Below are 21,174 nucleotides of genomic sequence, written 5' to 3'. Positions count from 1 at the left end.
ACTAAAGTGTTAGACTCAATTAATTTAGTTTAATTTAGGTTTTTTAAACATTTTATTTTAAAGCAAATTTTTGTTAAAGATTATTTATATCCAACTCTATAACTCGCTTATGGTTGGTCTTACAAAAGAAATGCACATAACTATTTTGTAGGAAATTTTATCAGCTTTAATTTTGAAAGAAAGATAAAAATTGATAGGAGTAATTGTTTTCGAGATATAAGCAAAAAACCAAAGTGAAAACTGTTACAGTTACTAAACAAAAATGTAATTCAGTTTTCAATGTTTGAGACGAAGACAAAAATGCATCATTTAAAAACGACTCTGAAGACTTCAGTGACTTTTATGTCACCTCCTTTTTCTTCTAATAAAGTATTGGACCCAATAAATTAAGTGTATTTTAAATCACAAGACATTTTCTGTTAAAGCACTTTTTTTTTAAATATTAATTATTTTCAAACTTATATCTCGCTTATGGTTAGTCCTACATAAAAAATGCAAATAACTATTTTGTAGGAAATTTTATCAGCTTTAATTTTAGTAAAATGATAAAAATTGATAGGAGTAACTGTTTTCGAGATATAAGCAAGAAACCAAAAAACTGTCACCTTAATTAAGCGTTTGCATACAAGCAAATTTAGTACTATTAGTATTATTATTATTAATGTTATTGTTATTAGTATGACGATTAAAGACGACTCTGAAACCTTTAGTGACTTTTATGTCTCCTCCTTTTTCCTCTACTAAAGTGTTAGACACAATTAATTTAGTTTAATTTCAGTATTTCAAACATTTTATTTTAAAGCAAATTTTTGTTAAATATTATTTATATCCAACTCTATAACTCGTTTATGCTTGGTCCTATAAGAAAAATGCAAATAACTATTTTGTAGGAAATTTTATCAGCTTTAATTTTAGTAAAAAGATAAAAATTGATAGGAGTAACTGTTTTCGAAATATAAGCAAGAAACTGTTACCTTAATTAAGCGTTTGCATATAAGCAAATTTAGTAATATTAGTATTATTATTATTAATGTTATTGTTATTAATATGACGACTAAAAACGACTCTCAAGACTTTGGTGACTTTTATGTCTTTTTCTTTTTCCTCTACTAAAGTGTTAGTCTTAATTAATTTAGTTTAATTTCGGTTTTTCAAACATTTTATTTTAAAGCAAATTTTTGTTAAAGATTATTTATATCCAACTCTATAACGCGCTTATGGTTGGTCCTACAAGAAAAATGCAAATAACTATTTTGTAGGAAATTTTATCAGCTTGAATTTTGAAAAAAAGATAAAAATTGATAGGAGTAACTGTTTTCGAGATATAAGCAAAAAACCAATAAGAAAACTGTAACTGTTACTAAACAAAAATGTAATTCAGTTTTCAATGTTTGAGACAAAGACGAAAATGCAGCATTTAAAATCGACTCTGAAGACTTCAGTGACTTTTAGGTCACCTCCTTTTTCTTCTAATAAAGTATTGGACCCATTAAATTAAGTGTATTTTAAATCACAAGACATTTTCTGTTAAAGTACTTTTTTTTTAAATATTAATTATTTTCAAATTTACATCTCGCTTATGGTTAGTCCTACATGAAAAATGCAAATTACTATTTTGTAGGAAATTTTATCAGCTTTAATTTTAGTAAAAAGATAAAAATTAATAGGAGTAACTGTTTTCGAGATATAAGCAAGAAACCAAAAAACTGTTACCTTTATTAAGCGCTTGCATATAAGCAAATTTAGTACTAAAAACAACTCTGAAGACTTTGGTGACTTTTATGTCTTCTTCTTTTTCCTCTACTAAAGTGTTAGACCCAATTAATTGGGTTTAATATCGGTTTTTCAAACATTTTATTTTAAAGCAAATTTTTGTTAAAGATTATTTATATCCAACTCTATAACTTGCTTATGGTTGGTCCTACAAAAAAATGCAAATAACTATTTTGTAGGAAATTTTATCAGCTTTAATTTTGAAAAAGAGATAAAAATTGATAGAAGTAACTGTTTTCGAGATATAAGCAAGAAACCAAAAAACTGTTACCTTAATTAAGCGTTTGCATTTAAGCAAATTTAGTACTACTAGTATTATTATTATTAATGTTATTGTTATTAATATGACGACTAAAATACGGCTCTGAAACATTTAGTGACTTTTATGTCTTTTCCTTTTTCCTCTACTAAAGTGTTAGACACAATTAATTTAGTTTAATTCCGGTTTTTCAAGCATTTTATTTTAAAGCAAATTTTTGTTAAATATTATTTATATCCAACTCTATAACTCGTTTATGCTTGATCCTACAAGAAAAATGCAAATAACTATTTTGTAAGATATTTTATCAGCTTTAATTTTAGTAAAAAGATAAAAATTGATAGGAGTAACTGTTTTCGAAATATAAGCAAGAAACTGTTACCTTAATTAAGCGCTTGCATATAAGCAAATTTAGTAATATTAGTATTATTATTATTAATGTTATTGTTATTAATATGACGACTAAAAACGACTCTCAAGACTTTGGTGACTTTTATGTCTTCTCCTTTTTCCTCTACTAAAGTGTTAGTCTTAATTAATTTAGTTTAATTTCGGTTTTTCAAACATTTTATTTTAAAGCAAATTTTTGTTAAAGATTATTTATATCCAACTCTATAACGCAATTATGGTTGGTCCTACAAGAAAAATGCAAATAACTATTTTGTAGGAAATTTTATCAGCATTAATTTTGAAAAAGAGATAAAAATTGATAGGAGTAACTGTTTTCGAGATATAAGCAAAAAACCAATAAGTAAACTGTAACTGTTACTGAACAAAAATGTAATTCAGTTTTCAATGTTTGAGACAAAGACGAAAATGCAGAATTTAAAATCGACTCTGAAGACTTCAGTGACTTTTATGTCACCTCCTTTTTCTTCTAATAAAGTATTGGACCCATTAAATTAAGTGTATTTTAAATCACAAGACATTTTCTGTTAAAGCACTTTTTTTTTTAAATATTAATTATTTTCAAACTTACATCTCGCTTATGTTAAGTCCTACATGAAAAATGCAAATTACTATTTTGTAGGAAATTTTATCAGCTTTAATTTTAGTAAAAAGATAAAAATTAATAGGAGTAACTGTTTTCGAGATATAAGCAAGAAACCAAAAAACTGTTACCTTAATTAAGCGCTTGCATATAAGCAAATTTAGTACTAAAAACAACTCTGAAGACTTTGGTGACTTTTATGTCTTCTTCTTTTTCCTCTACTAAAGTGTTAGACCCAATTAATTTGGTTTAATATCGGTTTTTCAAACATTTTATTTTAAAGCAAATTTTTGTTAAAGATTATTTATATCCAACTCTATAACTCGCTTATGGTTGGTCCTACAAAGAAATGCAAATAACTATTTTGTAGGAAATTTTATCAGCTTTAATTTTGAAAAAGAGATAAAAATTGATAGGAGTAACTGTTTTCGAGATATAAGCAAGAAACCAAAAAACTGTTATCTTAATTAAGCCTTTGCATATAAGCAAATTTAGTACTATTAGTATTATTATTATTAATGTGATTGTTATTAATATGACGACTAAAGACGACTCTGAAACATTTAGTGACTTTTATGTCTTCTCCTTTTTCCTCTACTAAAGTGTTAGACACAATTAATTTAGTTTAATTCCGGTTTTTCAAGCATTTTATTTTAAAGCAAATTTTTGTTAAATATTATTTATATCCAACTCTATAACTCGTTTATGCTTGGTCCTACAAGAAAAATGTAAATAACTATTTTGTTGGAAATTTTATCAGCTTTAATTTAGGAAAAAAGATAAAATTTGATAGGAGTAACTGTTTTCGAGATATAAGCAAAAAATCAATAAGAAAACTGTAACTGTTACTGAACAAAAATGTAATTCAGTTTTCAATGTTTGAGACGAAGATGAAAATGCAGCGTTTACTGTCACCTCCTTTTTCTTCTAATTAAGTATTGGACCCAATAAATTAAGTGTATTTTAAATCACAAGACATTTTCTGTTAAAACACATTTTTTTTTAATTATTAATTATTTTCAAACTTATATCTCGCTTATGGTTAGTTCAACATGAAAAATGCAAATAACTATTTTGTAGGAAATTTTATCACCTTTAATTTTGGTGAAAAGTTAAAAATTGATAGAAGTAACTGTTTTCGAGATATAAGCAAAAAACAAAAAACTGTTACCTTAATTAAGCGCTTGCATATAAGCAAATTTAGTACTACTAGTATTGTTATTATAAATGTTATTGTTATTAATATGACGACTAAAGACAACTCTAAGACTTTAGTGACTTTTATGTCTCCTTTTTCCTTTACTAAAATGTTAATTTAGTTTAATTTCAGTTTTTCAAACATTTTAATTCAAAGCAAATTTTTGTTAAATTTTAAAAACTATAAAATGGCTTAGATTGCCTAAAAACACAGATCACACATGATCTTTTGCATTGAAATGAGAAAACGCTCATCTAACACAAAATAAGCTTCATTTTTGCTTAGAAAACTAAGCTTACTTTTATTACTACTATTATTATTACTTTTATTATTATTACTATTATTTTTATTATTATTATTACTATTATTATTATTATTATTATTATTATTATTATTATTAATATTATTATTATTAAAAACCGATTATAACTTTTGTATAGTAAATGTTTTTATACCAGTTTTAAAATGAGTTATTAATTTTAGACAATTTCTTGCCTAAAAACACAGATCACAGATGATCTCTTGCATAGAAATGAGAAAACGCTCATATAACACAAAATAAGCTTCATTTTTGCTTAGAAAACTAAGCTTACTTTTATTACTACAATCATTATTATTTTTATTATTATTATTATTATTATTATTATTATTATTATTATTATTATATTTATTAATATTATTATTATTAAAAACCGAATATAACTTTTGTATTGTAAATGTTTTTATACCAGTTTTAAAATGAGTTATTAATTTTAGACAATTTCTTGCCTAAAAACACAGATCACAGATGATCTCTTGCATAGAAATGAGAAAACGCTCATATAACACAAAATAAGCTTCATTTTTGCTTAGAAAACTAAGCTTACTTTTATTACTACTATTATTATTATTTTTATTATTATTATTATTACTATTATTTTTATTATTATTACTATTATTATTATTATTATTATTATTATTATTATTATTATTATTATTATTAATATTATTATTATTAAAAACCGATTATAACTTTTGTATAGTAAATGTTTTTATACCAGTTTTAAAATGAGTTATTAATTTTAGACAATTTCTTGCCTAAAAACACAGATCACAGATGATCTCTTGCATAGAAATGAGAAAACGCTCATATAACACAAAATAAGCTTTATTTTTGCTTAGAAAACTAAGCTTACTTTTATTACTACTATTATTATTATTTTTATTATTATTATTATTATTATTACTATTATTTTTAATATTATAATTACTATTATTATTATTATTATTATTATTATTAATATTATTATTATTAAAACCGATTATAACTTTTGTATAGTAAATGTTTTTATACCAGTTTTAAAATGAGTGATTTACTTTAGACAATTTTTTGCCTAAAAACCATAAAATGGCTTAGATTGCCTAAAAACACAGATCACACATGATCTTTTGCATAGAAATGAGAAAACGCTCATGTAACACACAAAATAAGCTTCATTTTTCCTTAATAAAAGTATTAATATTATTATTACTTTTGTTACTATTACTATTATTATTATTATTATTATTATTATTATTATTATTATTATTGTCATTATTATTTTTATTATTATTATTATTATTATTATTATTATTATTATTAATATTATTATTATTAAAAACCGATTATAACTTTTGTATAGTAAATGTTTTTATACCAGTTTTAAAATGAGTTATTAATTTTAGACAATTTCTTGCCTAAAAACACAGATCACAGATGATCTCTTGCATAGAAATGAGAAAACGCTCATATAACACAAAATAAGCTTCATTTTTGCTTAGAAAACTAAGCTTACTTTTATTACTACTATTATTATTATTTTTATTATTATTATTATTACTATTATTTTTATTATTATTATTATTATTATTATTATTATTATTATTATTATTATTATTATTATTATTATTATTAATATTATTATTATTAAAAACCGATTATAACTTTTGTATAGTAAATGTTTTTATACCAGTTTTAAAATGAGTTATTTATTTTAGACAATTTCTTGCCTAAAAACACAGATCACAGATGATCTCTTGCATAGAAATGAGAAAACGCTCATATAACACAAAATAAGCTTCATTTTTGCTTAGAAAACTAAGCTTACTTTTATTACTACTATTATTATTATTTTTATTATTATTATTATTATTATTACTATTATTTTTATTATTATAATTACTATTATTATTATTATTATTATTATTATTATTATTATTATTGTCATTATTATTATTATTATTATTAAAAAATTATATTAAACAGGCAGAAAACGTCGTATTCTGACACAAAAATACGAATTACGTTATAGACTTGACGAGATCGGCGTATCTCGGACTCTTATAGGACTCTTATAGGGTCAAAAAGTATCAGTTTGGATTAAAAAAAATTATTTTTGTTGACTCTCAGTCTGAATTGTTTATCAGTTCAAACAAAAACGGCTTATTTTAGACGATCTTTTGCTTTGAACAAGAAAACTTATATCGAACAGACTAAAAACGTATTAATCTGGCATAAAAGAGCAATTTATGTATCACTTTGGATAAAGGCAGCTAATTCTATTCGTTTCATTGCTTAAAATAGACAAAATTGTTAATAAATCTAACAAAAACGCTGTATTCTAGCACAAAATACTAATTACATTATAGTTTCGACGAGAATAGCTTATTTGGAATGATTCTATGCTTCCAAACGAGTAAATTTTTATTAAACCGAAGCCAAACATCATGTTTTGTCCTTTAAAGACATTTTATATTGCAGTTTGTATTAAAACAAAATATTTTCGTTGATTCTTTGTTAGAAGCAGCAAACCTAACATTAAAGAATCTGAAAACTTTGTATTCGGACACAAACCACCGAATTTTGTATCAGTTTAGACAAAAACGGTTGATTTTCGACAATATTTTGCTTTGAACAAGAAAACTTATATCAAACTGACTAAAAACGTCTTATTTTAGCACAAAACAAAAGATCTGCGTTATAGTCTTAACGAGAGCTGTTAATTTCAAACAGTTCTATGCTTTGAAACGAGTAAACTTTCACTGAACAGAGGAAAAACATCTTATTTCGCCTTTTAAAAACGATTCATGCCACAGTTAGAATGAAAACCAATTATTTTCGTTAATTCATTGTTACAAACAAGAAACCTTACATCAAAGTAACTGAAAACCCCTTATTCAGGCACAGAAATTCGAATTACGTTTCAGTCTGGACAAAAACTGCTTACTTTAGACGATCCTTTGTTTTGAATACAAAAACTTACATTAAAAAGATTAAAACGTCTTATTCTGGCTGAAAACTGCAAATTATGTATTACTTTGAATAAAAGCAGTTTATCCTGATTACTCCTTTGCTTAGAATAGAGCAAACTTGTATAAAACTTAACGAAAACTTTAAATTTCGTCTCAAAGAAATAATCTACGTTATAGTTTTGACCAGAACTGTTAATTTCAAACGATTTTATGCCCCCAAACGAGAAAACTTTCACTAAACAGATGCCAAACGTCTTAGTTCGTTTTATAAAAACGACATGTTACAGTTTAAACAAAAACAAATTATTTTCGTTGTTGTGTCAAAATAATTTATTTCGAATGATTCAATGGAGCGAAACGAGTAAACTTTTATAGGACAGATGCAAAATACCATATTACCACATAAATCGTTATTTTAAAGCAAAGTATTAGCTTTTGCACTTGTTCAATTAAAGTTTGCTTACTTCGAAGTATGTAATCGTCCGAAATAATTTTTTTTTTGTCAAAACTATAACGTAATTTGTTCTTTTGAGCCTGAATATAGAGTTTTCATTACGTTTTATAGTAGTTTACTCTACTCTAAGCATAGAATCAAACGGAGTAATCCGCTTTCGTTAAAGCTGATACATAATATGCTCTTATTTTCGAGAATAAGACGTTTTCAATATGTTTGATAAAATTTTTTTTGTTTATAGCAAGAAATCGTTTAAAATAATCTGTATTTGCCTAAACTGATACGTAATTCGATATTTGTGCATGGATACGAAGTTTTCAGTTTCTTTGACGTGAAATTTCTTGTTGCAAAAGGTAATAATTTGCTTTAAAACAACGCTTTATATGGTAATATGTGGTTTTGCATCTGCCCCATAAAAGTTCATTAGTTTCGAATCATAAAATCGTTTGAAATAAACAGTGCTGGTCAAAACTATAACGTAATTTATTTCTTTGAGACGAAATTTAAAGTTTTCATTAAGTTTTATACAAGTTTACTCTATTCTAAGTAAAGGAGTAATCAGGATAAATTGCTTTTATCTAGAGTAATATATAATTTGCAGTTTTCAGCCAGAATAAGACGTTTTTAATCTTTTTAATGTAAGTTTTTGTATTCAAAACAAAGGATCGTCTAAAGTAAGCAGTTTTTGTCCAGACTGAAACGTAATTCGAATTTCTGTGCCTGAATAAGGGGTTTTCAGTTTCTTTGATGTAAGGTTTCTTGTTTGTAACAATGAATTAACGAAAATAATTGGTTTTTATCCAAACTGTGGCATGAATCGTATTTAAAAGGCGAAATAAGATGTTTTTCCTCTGTTCAGTGAAAGTTTACTCGTTTCAAAGCATAGAACCGTTTGAAATTAACAGCTCTCGTTAAGACTATAAAGCAAATCTTTTGTTTTGTGCTAAAATAAGACGTTTTTAGTCAGTTTGATATAAGTTTTCTTGTTCAAAGCAAAATATTGTCGAAAATCAACCGTTTTTGTCTAAACTGATACAAAATTCGGTGGTTTGTGTCCGAATACAAAGTTTTCAGATTCTTAAATGTTAGGTTTGCTGCTTCTAACAAAGGATCAACGAAAATATTTAGTTTTAATACAAACTGCAATATAAAATGTCTTTATAGAACAAAACATGATGTTTGGCATCTGTTTAATAAAAATTTACTCGTTTGGAAGCATAGAACCATTCCAAATAAGCTATTCTCGTCGAAACTATAATGTAATTAGTATTTGGTGCTAGAATACAGGATTTTTGTTAGATTTATCAACAATTTTGTCTATTTTAAGCAATGAAACGAATAGGATTAGCTGCCTTTATCCAAAGTGATACATAAATTGCTCTTTTATGCCAGATTAATACGTTTTTAGTCTGTTCGATGTAAGTTTTCTTGTTCAAAGCAAAAGATCGTCTAAAATAAGCCGTTTTTGTTTGAACTGATGAACAATTCAGACTGAGAGTCAACAAAAATAATTTGTTTTAATCCAAACTGATACTTTTTGACCCTATAAGAGTCCTATAAGAGTCCGAGATACGCCGTTCTCGTCAAGTCTATAACGTAATTCGTTTTTTGTGTCAGAATACGACGTTTTCTATCTGTTTAATATAAGTTTTTAATAATAATAATAATAACAATAATAATAATAATAATAATAATAAAAATAATAGTAATAATAATAATAATAATAATAATAATAATAATAATAATAATAAAAATAGTAATAATAATAATAATAATAATAATAGAAATAATAATAGTAATAAAAGTAAGCTTAGTTTTCTAAGCAAAAATGAAGTTTATTTTGTGTGTTATATGAGCGTTTTCTCATTACTATGCAAGAAATCATCTGTGTTTTTAGGCAAGAAATTGTCTAAAATTAATAACCCATTTTAAAACTGGTATAAAAACATTTACTATACAAAAGTTAATATTAATAATAATAATAATAATAATAATAATAATGGTAATAGTAACAAAAGAAATAAAAATAATAATACTTTTAATAGGAAAAATGAAGCTTATTTTGTGTTACATGAGCGTAATATTAATAATAATAATTATAATAATAAAAATAATAATAATAGTAATAAAAGTAAGCTTAGTTTTCTAAGCAAAAATGAAGCTTATTTTGTGTGTTATATGATCGTTTTCTCATTTCTATGCAAGAGATCATCTGTGATGTGTTTTTAGGCAAGAAATTGAATAAAATTAATAACTCATTTTAAAACTGGTATAAAAACATTTACTATACAAAAGTTATAATCGGTTTCTAATAATAATAATATTAATAATAATAATAATAATAATAATAATAAAAATAATAGTAGTAATAAAAGTAAGCTTAGTTTTCTAAGCAAAAATAAAGCTTATTTTGTGTTATATGAGCGTTTTCTCATTTCTATTTAAGAGATCATCTGTGATCTGTGTTTTTAGGCAAGAAATTGTCTAAAATTAATAACTCATTTTAAAACTGGTATAAAAACATTTACTATACAAAAGTTATAATCGGTTTTTAATAATAATAATAATAATAATAATAATAATAATAATAATAATAATAATAACAATAATAGTAATAATAATAATAATATTAATAACAATAATAATGTTAATAATAATAATAACAATAATAACAATAGTAATTATTTTCAAACTTATATCTCGCTTATGGTTAGTCCTACATGAAAAATGCAAATAAATATTTTTTAATTTATTGGGTCCAATACTTTATTAAAAGAAAAAGAAGATGACATAAAAGTAAAAATGCTGCATTTTCGTCTTCGTCTATTATTATTATTATTATTATTATTATTATTATTATAATTATTATTATTAAAAACCGATAATAACTTTTGTATAGTATTGTTTTTATACCAGTTTTAAAATGAGTGATTAATTTTAGCCAATTTCTTGCCTAAAAACTATAAAATGGCTTAGATTGCCTAAAAACACAGATCACACATGATCTTTTGCATAGAAATGAGAAAACGCTCATGTAACACACAAAATAAACTTTATTTTTCCTTATTAAAAGTATTATTATTATTATTACTTTTATTACTATTAAAGCAAATTTTTGTTAAAGATTATTTATATCCAACTCAATAACTCGCTTATGGTTGGTCTTATAAAAGAAATGCAAATAACTCTTTTGTAGGAAATTTTATCAGCTTTAATTTTGAAAGAAAAATAAAAATTGATAAAAGTAACTGTTTTCGAGATATAAGCAAAAAACCAAAGTAAAAATTGTTACAGTTACTGAACACAAATGTAATTCAGTTTTCAATGTTTGAGACGAAGACGAAAATGCAGCATTTTAAAACGACTCTGAAGACTTCAGCGACTTTTATGTCACCTCCTTTTTCTTCTAATAAAGTATTGGACCCAATAAATTAAGTGTATTTTAAACCACAAGGCATTTTCTGTTAAAGCACTTTTTTAAAATATTAATTATTTTCAAACTTATATTTCGCTTATGGTTAGTCCTACATGAAAAATGCAAATAACTATTTTGTAGGAAATTTTATCAGCTTTAATTTTAGTAAAAAGATAAAAATTGACAGGAGTAACTGTTTTCGAGATATAAGCGAAAAACCAAGAAACTGTTACCTTAATTAAGCGCTTGCATATAAGCAAATTTAGCACTAAAAACAACTCTGAAGACTTTGGTGGCTTTTATGTCTTCTCCTTTTTCCTCTACTAAAGTGTTAGACCCAATTAATTTAGTTTAATATCGGTTTTTCAAACATTTTATTTTAAAACAAATTTTTGTTAAAGATTATTTATATTCAACTCTATAACTCGCTTATGGTTGGTCCTACAAAAAAAATGCAATTAACTATTTTGTGGAAAATTTTATCAGCTTTAATTTTGAAAAAAAGATAAAAATTGATAGTTGTAACTGTTTTCGAGATATAAGCAAGAAACCAAAAAACTGTTACCTTAATTAAGCGTTTGCATATAAGCAAATTTAGTACTAATAGTATTATTATTAATGTTATTGTTATTAATATGACGACTAAAGACGACTTTGAAACCTTTAGACTTTTATGTCTTCTCCTTTTTCCTCCACTAAAGTGTTAGACACAATTAATTTAGTTTAATTTCAGTTTTTCAAACCTTTTATTTTAAAGCAAATTTTTGTTAGATATTATTTATATCCATCTCTATAACTCGCTTATGCTTGGTCCTACAAGAAAAATGCAAATATCTACTTTGTTAGAAATTTTATCAGCTTTAATTTTGAAAGAAAGATAAAATTTGATAGGTGTAACTGTTTTCGAGATTTAAGCAAAAAACCAAGAAGAAAACTGTAACTGTTACTGAACAAAAATGAAATTCAGTTTTCAATGTTTGAGACGATGACAAAAATGCAGCATTTAAAAACGACTCTGAAGACTTCAGTGACTTTTATGTCACCTCCTTTTTTTTCTAATAAAGTATTGGACCCAATAAATTAAGTGTATTTTAAATCACAAGGCATTTTCTGTTAAAGCACATTTGTTTTAAATATTAATTATTTTCAAACTTATATCTCGCTTATGGTTAGTCCTACATAAAAAATGCAAATAACTAATTTGTAGGAAATTTTATCAGCTTTAATTTTAGTAAAAAGATAAAAATTGATAGGAGTAACTGTTTTCGAGATATAAACAAGAAACCAAAAAACTGTTACCTTAATTAAGCGCTTGCATATAAGCAAATTTAGTACTATTAGTATTATTATTATTGATGTTATTGTTATTAATATGACGACTAAAAACGACTCTGAAGACTTTGGTGACTTTTATGTCTTCTCCTTTTTCCTATACTAAAGTGTTAGACTCAATTAATTTAGTTTAATTTCTGTTTTTCAAACATTTTATTTTAAAGCAAATTTTTTTTAAAGATTATTTATATCCAACTCTATAACTCGCTTATGGTTGGTCTTACTAAAGAAATGCAATTAACTATTTTGTAGGAAATTTTATCAGCTTTAATTTTGAAAAAAAGATAAAAATTGATAGGAGTAATTGTTTTCGAGATATAAGCAAAAAACCAAAGTGAAAACTGTTACAGTTACTGAACAAAAATGTTATTCAGTTTTCAATGTTTGAGACGAAGACAAAAATGCAGCATTTAAAAACGACTCTGAAGACTTCAGCGACTTTTATGTCACCTCCTTTTTCTTCTAATAAAGTATTTGACCCAATAAATTAAGTGTATTTTAAATCACAAGACATTTTCTGTTAAAGCTCTTTTTTTTTAAATATTAATAATTTTTAAACTTATATCTCGCTTATGGTTAGTCTTACATGAAAAATGCAAATAACTATTTTGTAGGAAATTTTATCAGCTTTAATTTTAGTAAAAAGATAAAAATTGATATAAGTAACTGTTTTCGAGATATAAGCAAGAAACCAAAAAACTGTTACCTTAATTAAGCGTTTGCATGTAAGCAAATTTGGTACTATTAGTATTATTATTATTAATGTTATTGTTATTAATATGACGATTAAAGACGACTCTGAAACTTTTAGTGACTTTTATGTCTTCTCCTTTTTCCTCTACTAAAGTGTTAGACACAATTAATTTAGTTTAATTTTAGTTTTTCAAACATTTTATTTTAAAGCAAGTTTTTGTTAAATATTATTTATATCCAACTCTATAACTCGCTTATGGTTGGTCCTACAAGAAAAATGCAAATAATTATTTTGTAGGAAATTTTATCGGCTTTAATTTTGAAAAAAAGATAAAAATTGATAGGAGTAACTGTTTTCGAGATATAAGCAAAAAACCAATAAGAAAACTGTAACTGTTACTGAACAAAAATGTAATTCAGTTTTCAATGTTTGAGACGAAGACGAAAATGCAGCATTTAAAATCGACTCTGAAGACTTCAGTGACTTATATGTCACCACCTTTTTCTTCTAATAAAGTATTGGACCTAATAAATTAAGTGTATTTTAAATCACAAAACATTTTCTGTTAAAGCACTTTTTTTTAAATATTAATTATTTTCAAACTTATATCTCGCTTACGGTTAGTCCTACATAAAAAATGCAAGATACTATTTTGTAGGAAATTTTATCAGCTTTAATTTTAGTAAAAAGATAAAAATTGATAGGAGTAACTGTTTTCGAGATATAAGCAAGAAACCAAAAAACTGTTACCTTAATTAAGCGTTTGCTTATAAGCAAATTTTGTACTAAAAACAAATCTGAAGACTTTGGTGACTTTTATGTCTTCTCCTTTTTCCTCTACTAATGTGTTAGACCAAATTAATTTAGTTTAATATCGGTTTTTCAAACATTTTATTTTAAAGCAAATTTTTGTTAAAGATTATTTATATCCAACTCTATAACTCGCTTATGGTTGGTCCTACAAAAAAATGCATATAACTATTTTGTAGAAAATTTTATCAGCTTTAATTTTGAAAAAAAGATAAAAATTGACAGGAGTAACTGTTTTCGAGATATAAGCAAGAAACCGAAAAACTGTTACCTTAAATAAGCGTTTGCATATAAGCAAATTTAGTACTATTAGTATTATTATTATTAATGTTATTGTTATTAATATGACGACTAAAGACGACTCTCAAACATTTAGTGACTTTTATGTCTTCTCCTTTTTCCTCTACTAAAAGTGTTAGACACAATTAATTTAGTTTAATTCCGGTTTTTCAAGCATTTTATCGTAAAGCAAATTTTTGTTAAATATTATTTATATCCAACTCTATAACTCGTTTATACTTGGTCCTACAAGAAAAATGTAAATAACTATTTTGTTGGAAATTTTATCAGCTTTAATTTTGAAAGATAGATAAAAATTGATTGGAGTAATTGTTTTCGAGATATAAGCAAAAAACCAAAGTGAAAACTGTTACAGTTACTGAACAAAAATGTAATTCAGTTTTCAATGTTTGAGACGAATACGAAAATGCAGCATTTAATATCGACTCTGAAGACTTCAGCGACTTTTATGTTACCTCCTTTTTCTTCTAATAAAGTATTGGGCCCAATAAATTAAGTGTATTTTAAATCACAAGGCATTTTCTGTTAAAGCACTTTTTTTTAAAATATTAATAATTTTTAAACTTATATCTCGCTTATGGTTAGTCTTACATGAAAAATTCAAATAACTATTTTGTAGGAAATTTTATCAGCTTTAATGTTTGTAAAAAAATAAAAATTGATATAAGTAACTGTTTTTGAGATATAAGCAAGAAACCAAAAAACTGTTACCTTAATTAAGCGTTTGCATGTAAGCAAATTTAGTACTATTAGTATTGTTATTATTAATGTTATTGTTATTAATATGACGATTAAAGACGACTCTGAAACCTTTAGTGACTTTTATGTCTTCTCCTTTTTCCTCTACTAAAGTGTTAGACACAATTAATTTAGTTTAATTTTAGTTTTTCAAACATTTTATTTTAAAGCAAGTTTTTGTTAAATATTATTTATATCCAACTCTATAACTCGCTTATGGTTGGTCCTACAAGAAAAATGCAAATAACTATTTTGTAGGAAATTTTATCAGCTTTAATTTTAAAAGAAAGATAAAAATTGATAGAAGTAACTGTTTTCGAGATATAAGCAAAAAACCAATATGAAAACTGTAACTGTTACTGAACAAAAATGTAATTCAGTTTTCAATGTTTGAGACGAAGACGAAAATGCAGCATTTAAAATCGACTCTGAAGACTTCAGTGACTTATATGTCACCTCCTTTTTCTTCTAATAAAGTATTGGACCTAATAAATTAAGTGTATTTTAAATCACTAAACATTTTCTGTTAAAGCACTTTTTTTTAAATATTAATTATTTTCAAACTTATATCTCGCTTATAGTTGGTCCTACAAGAAAAATGCAAATAACTATTTTGTAGGAAATTTTATCAGCTTTAATTTTAAAAAAAAGATAAAAACTGATAGGAGTAACTGTTTTCGAGATATAAGCAAAAAGCCAATAAGAAAACTGTAACTGTTACTGAACAAAAATGTAATTCAGTTTTCAATGTTTGAGACGAAGACGAAAATGCAGCATTTAAAATCGACTCTGAAGACTTCAGTGACTTATATGTCACCTCCTTTTTCTTCTAATAAAGTATTGGACCTAATAAATTAAGTGTATTTTAAATCACAAAATATTTTCTGTTAAAGCACTTTTTTTTTAAATATTAATTATTTTCAAACTTATATCTCGCTTATGTTTGGTCCTACAAGAAAAATGCAAATAACTATTTTGTTGGAAATTTTACCAGCTTTAATTTTGAAAGAAAGATAAAATTTGATAGGTGTAACGGTTTTCGAGACATAAGCAAAAAACCAATAAGAAAACTGTAACTGTTACTGAACAAAAATGTAATTCAGTTTTCAATGTTTGAGACGAAAACGAAAATGCAGCATTTAAAAACGACTCTGAAGACTTTGGTGACTTTTATGTCTTCTCCTTTTTCCTATACTAAAGTGTTAGACTCAATTAATTTAGTTTAATTTCGGTTTTTCAAACATTTTATTTTAAAGCAAATTTTTGTTAAATATTATTTATGTCCAACTCTATAACTCGTTTATGCTTGGTCCTACAAGAAAAATGTAAATAACTATTTTGATGGAAATTTTATCAGCTTTAATTTTGGATGAAAGATAAAATTTGATAGGAGTAACTGTTTTCGAGATATAAGCAAAAAACCAAAGTGAAAACTGTTACAGTTACTGAACAAAAATGTAATTCAGTTTTCAATATTTGAGACGAAGACGTAAATGCAGCATTAAAAACGACTCTGAAGACTTCAGCGACTTTTATGTCACCTCCTTTTTTTTCTAATAAAGTATTGGACCCAATAAATTAAGTGTATTTTAAATCACAAGACATTTTCTGTTAATGCACTTTTTTTTAAATATTAATAATTTATATCTCGCTTATGGTTAGTCCTACACGAAAAATGCAAATAACTATTTTGTAGGAAATTTTATTTTAATTTTAGTAAAAAGATAAAAATTGATAGAAGTAACTGTTTTCGAGACATAAGCAAGAAACCAAATAACTGTTACCTTAATTAAGCGCTTGCATATAAGCAAACTTAGTACTATTAGTATTATTATTATTAATGTTATTGTTATTAATATGACGACTAAAAACGACTCTCAGGACTTTGGTGACTATTATGTCTTCTCCTTTTTCCTCTACTAAAGTGTTAATCTTAATTAATTTAGTTTAATTTCGGTTTTTCAAACATTTTATTTTAAAGCAAATTTTTGTTAGAGATTATTTATATCCAACTCTATAACTCGCTTATGGTTGTTCCTACAAGAAAAATGCAAATAACTATTTTGTAGGAAATTTTATCAGCTTTGGTGAATTTTACGTCTCCTCCTTTTTCCTCTACTAAAGCGTTAGACCCAATTAATTTATATAGAGTTGGATATAAATAATCATTAACAAAAATTTGCTTTAAAATAAAATGTATGAAAAACTGAAATTAAACTAAATTAATTGGGTCTAACATTTTAGTAGAGGAAAAAGGAGGAGACATAAAAGTCACTAAAGTCTTAGAGTTGTCTTTGGTCGTCACATTAATAACAATAACATTTATAATAACAATACTAGTAGTACTAAATTTGCTTATATGCAAGCGCTTATTTATGGTAACAATTTTTTTGGTTTTTTGCTTATATCTCGAAAACATTTACTCCAAACAATTTTTATTTTTTACTAAAATTAAAGCTGAAAAAATTTCCTACAAATCGTTATTTGCATTTTTCATGTAGGACTTATTATAGCGAAATATAAGTTTGAAAATAATTATTAATTAAAAAAAATGTGCTTTAACAGAAAATGTCTTGTGATTTAAAATACACTTAATTTATTGGGTCCAACACTTTATTAGAAGAAAAAGGAGGAGACATAAAAGTCACTGAAGCCTTCAGAGTCGTTATTAAATTCTGCATTTTCGTCTTCGTCTCAAACATTGAAAACTGAATTACATTTTTGTTCAGTAACAGTTACAGTTTTCTTATTGGTTTTTTGGTTATATCTCGAAAACAGTTACTCCTATCAATTTTTATTTACTTCTCAAAATTCAAGCTGATAAAATTTCCTACATAAATAGTTATTTGCATTTTTCTTGTAGGACCAACCATAAGCGAGTTATAGAGTTGGATGTAAATAATCTTTAACAAAAATTTGCTTTAAAATAAAATGTTTGAAAAACCGAAATTAAACTAAATTAATTAAGACTAACACTTTAGTAGAGGAAAAAGGAGAAGACATAAAAGTCACCAAAGTCTTGAGAGTCGTTTTTAGTCGTCATATTAATAACAATAACATAAATAATAATAATACTAATATTACTAAATTTGCTTATATGCAAGCGCTTAATTAAGGTAACAGTTTCTTGCTTATATTTCGAAAACAGTTACTCCTATCAATTTTTATCTTTTTACTAAAATTAAAGCAGATAAAATTTCCTACAAAATAGTTATTTGCATTTTTTATGTAGGACTAACCATAAGCGAGATATAAGTTTAAAAATTATTAATATTTAAAAAAAAGTGCATTAACAGAAAATGTCTTGTGATTTAAAATACACTTAATTTATTGGGTCCAATACTTTATTAGCAGAAAAAGGAGGTGACATAAAAGTCACTGAAGTCTTCAGAGTCGTTTTTAAATGATGCATTTTCGTCTTCGTCTCAAACATTGAAAACTGAATTACATTTTTGTTCAGTAACTGTAACAGTTTTCACTTTGGTTATTTGCTTATATCTCGAAAACAATTACTCCTATCAATTTTTATCTATCCTTCAAAATTAAAGCTAATAAAATTTCCTACAAAATAGTTATTTGCATTTCTTTTGTAAGACCAACCATAAGCGAGTTATAGAGTTGGATATAAATAATATTTAACAAAAATTTGCTTTAAAATAAAATGTTTGAAATACTGAAATTAAACTAAATTAATTGTGTTTAACATTTTAGTAGAGGAAAAAGGAGAAGACATAAAAGTCACTAAAGGTTTCAGAGTCGTCTTTAATCGTCATACTAATAACAATAACATTAATAATAATAATACTAATAGTACTAAATTTGCTTGTATGCAAACGCTTAATTAAGGAGACAGTTTTTTGGTTTCTTGCTTATATCTCGAAAACAGTTACTCCTATCAATTTTTATCTTTTTACTAAAATTAAAGCTGATAAAATTTCCTACACAATAGTTATTTGCATTTTTCTTGTAGGACCAAGTATAAGCGAGTTATAAAGATGGATATAAATAATATTTAACAAAAATTTGCTTTAAAATAAAATGTTTGAAATACTGAAATTAAACTAAATAAATTGTGTTTAACACTTTAGTAGAGGAAAAAGGAGAAGACATAAAAGTCACTAAAGGTTTCAGAGTCGTCTTTAATCGTCATACTAATAACAATAACCTTAATAATAATAATACTAATAGTACTAAATTTGCTTGTATGCAAACGCTTAATTAAGGTGACAGTTTTTTGGTTTCTTGCTTATATCTCGAAAACAGTTACTCCTATCAATTTTTATCTTTTTACTAAAATTAAAGCTGATAAAATTTCCTACAAAATAGTTTTTTGCATTTTTCATGTAGGACTAACCATAAGCGAGATATAAGTTCGAAAATAATCAATATTTAAAAAAAAAGTGCTTTAACAAAAAATGTCTTGTGATTTAAAATACACTTAATTTATTGGGTCCAATACTTTATTAGAAGAAAAAGGAGGTGACTTAAAAGTCACTGAAGTCTTCAGAGTCGTTTTTAAATGCTGCATTTTCGTCTACGTCTCAATCATCGAAAACTGAATTACATTTTTGTTCAGTAACTGTTACAGTTTTCACTTTGGTTTTTTGCTTATATCTCGAAAACAGTTACTCCTATAAATTTTTATCTTTCCTTTAAAATTAAAGCTGATAAAATTTCCTACAAAATAGTTATTTGCATTTTTTTGTAGGACCAACCATAAGCGAGTTATAGAGTTGGATATAAATAATCTTTAACAAAAATTTGCTTTAAAATAAAATGTTTGAAAAACCGAAATTAAACTAAATTAATTGAGTCTAACACTTTAGTAGAGGAAAAAGGAGTAGACGTAAAAGTCCCCAAAGTCTTCAGAGTCGTTTTTAATCGTCATATTAATAACAATAACATTAATAATAATAATACTAATAGTACTAAATTTGCTTGTATGCAAACGCTTAATTAAGGTGACAGTTTTTTGGTTTCTTGCTTATATCTCGAAAACAGTTACTCCTATCAATTTTTATCTTTTTACTAAAATTAAAGCTGATAAAATTTCCTACAAAATAGTTTTTTGCATTTTTCATGTAGGACTAACCATAAGCGAGATATAAGTTTGAAAATAATTAATATTTAAAAAAAAAGTGCTTTAACAGAAAATGTCTTGTGATTTAAAATACACTTAATTTATTGGGTCCAATACTTTATTAGAAAAAAAAGGAGGTGACTTAAAAGTCACTGAAGTCTTCAGAGTCGTTTTTAAATGCTGCATTTTCGTCTACGTCTCAATCATCGAAAACTGAATTACATTTTTGTACAGTAACTGTTACAGTTTTCACTTTGGTTTTTTGCTTATATCTCGAAAACAGTTACTCCTATAAATTTTTATCTTTCCTTTAAAATTAAAGCTGATAAAATTTCCTACAAAATAGTTATTTGCATTTTTTTGTAGGACCAACAATAAGCGAGTTATAGAGTTGGATATAAATAATCTTTAACAAAAATTTGCTTTAAAATAAAATGTTTGAAAAACCGAAATTAAACTAAATTAATTGAGTCTAACACTTTAGTAGAGGAAAAAGGAGTAGACGTAAAAGTCCCCAAAGTCTTGAGAGTCGTTTTTAATCGTCATATTAATAACAATAACATTAATAATAATAATACTAATAGTACTAAATTTGCTTATATGCAAACGCTTAATTAAGGTAACAGTTTTTTGGTTTCTTGCTAATATCTCGAAAATAGTTACTCCTATCAATTTTTATTTTTTTACTAAAATTAAAGCTGATAAAATTTCCTACAAAATAGTTATTTGCATTTTTCATGTAGGACTAACCATAAGCGAGATATAAGTTTGATAATAATTAATATTTAAAAAAAAAGTGCTTTAACAGAAAATGTCTTGTGATTTAAAATACACTTAATTTAATTAATGGGTCCAATACT

Source organism: Tribolium castaneum, chromosome 4 (genome assembly GCF_031307605.1).
Source record: "Tribolium castaneum strain GA2 chromosome 4, icTriCast1.1, whole genome shotgun sequence".
In the NCBI taxonomy this organism is placed as follows: Eukaryota; Metazoa; Arthropoda; class Insecta; order Coleoptera; family Tenebrionidae; genus Tribolium; species Tribolium castaneum.
This window is presented reverse-complemented; position numbering follows the sequence as displayed.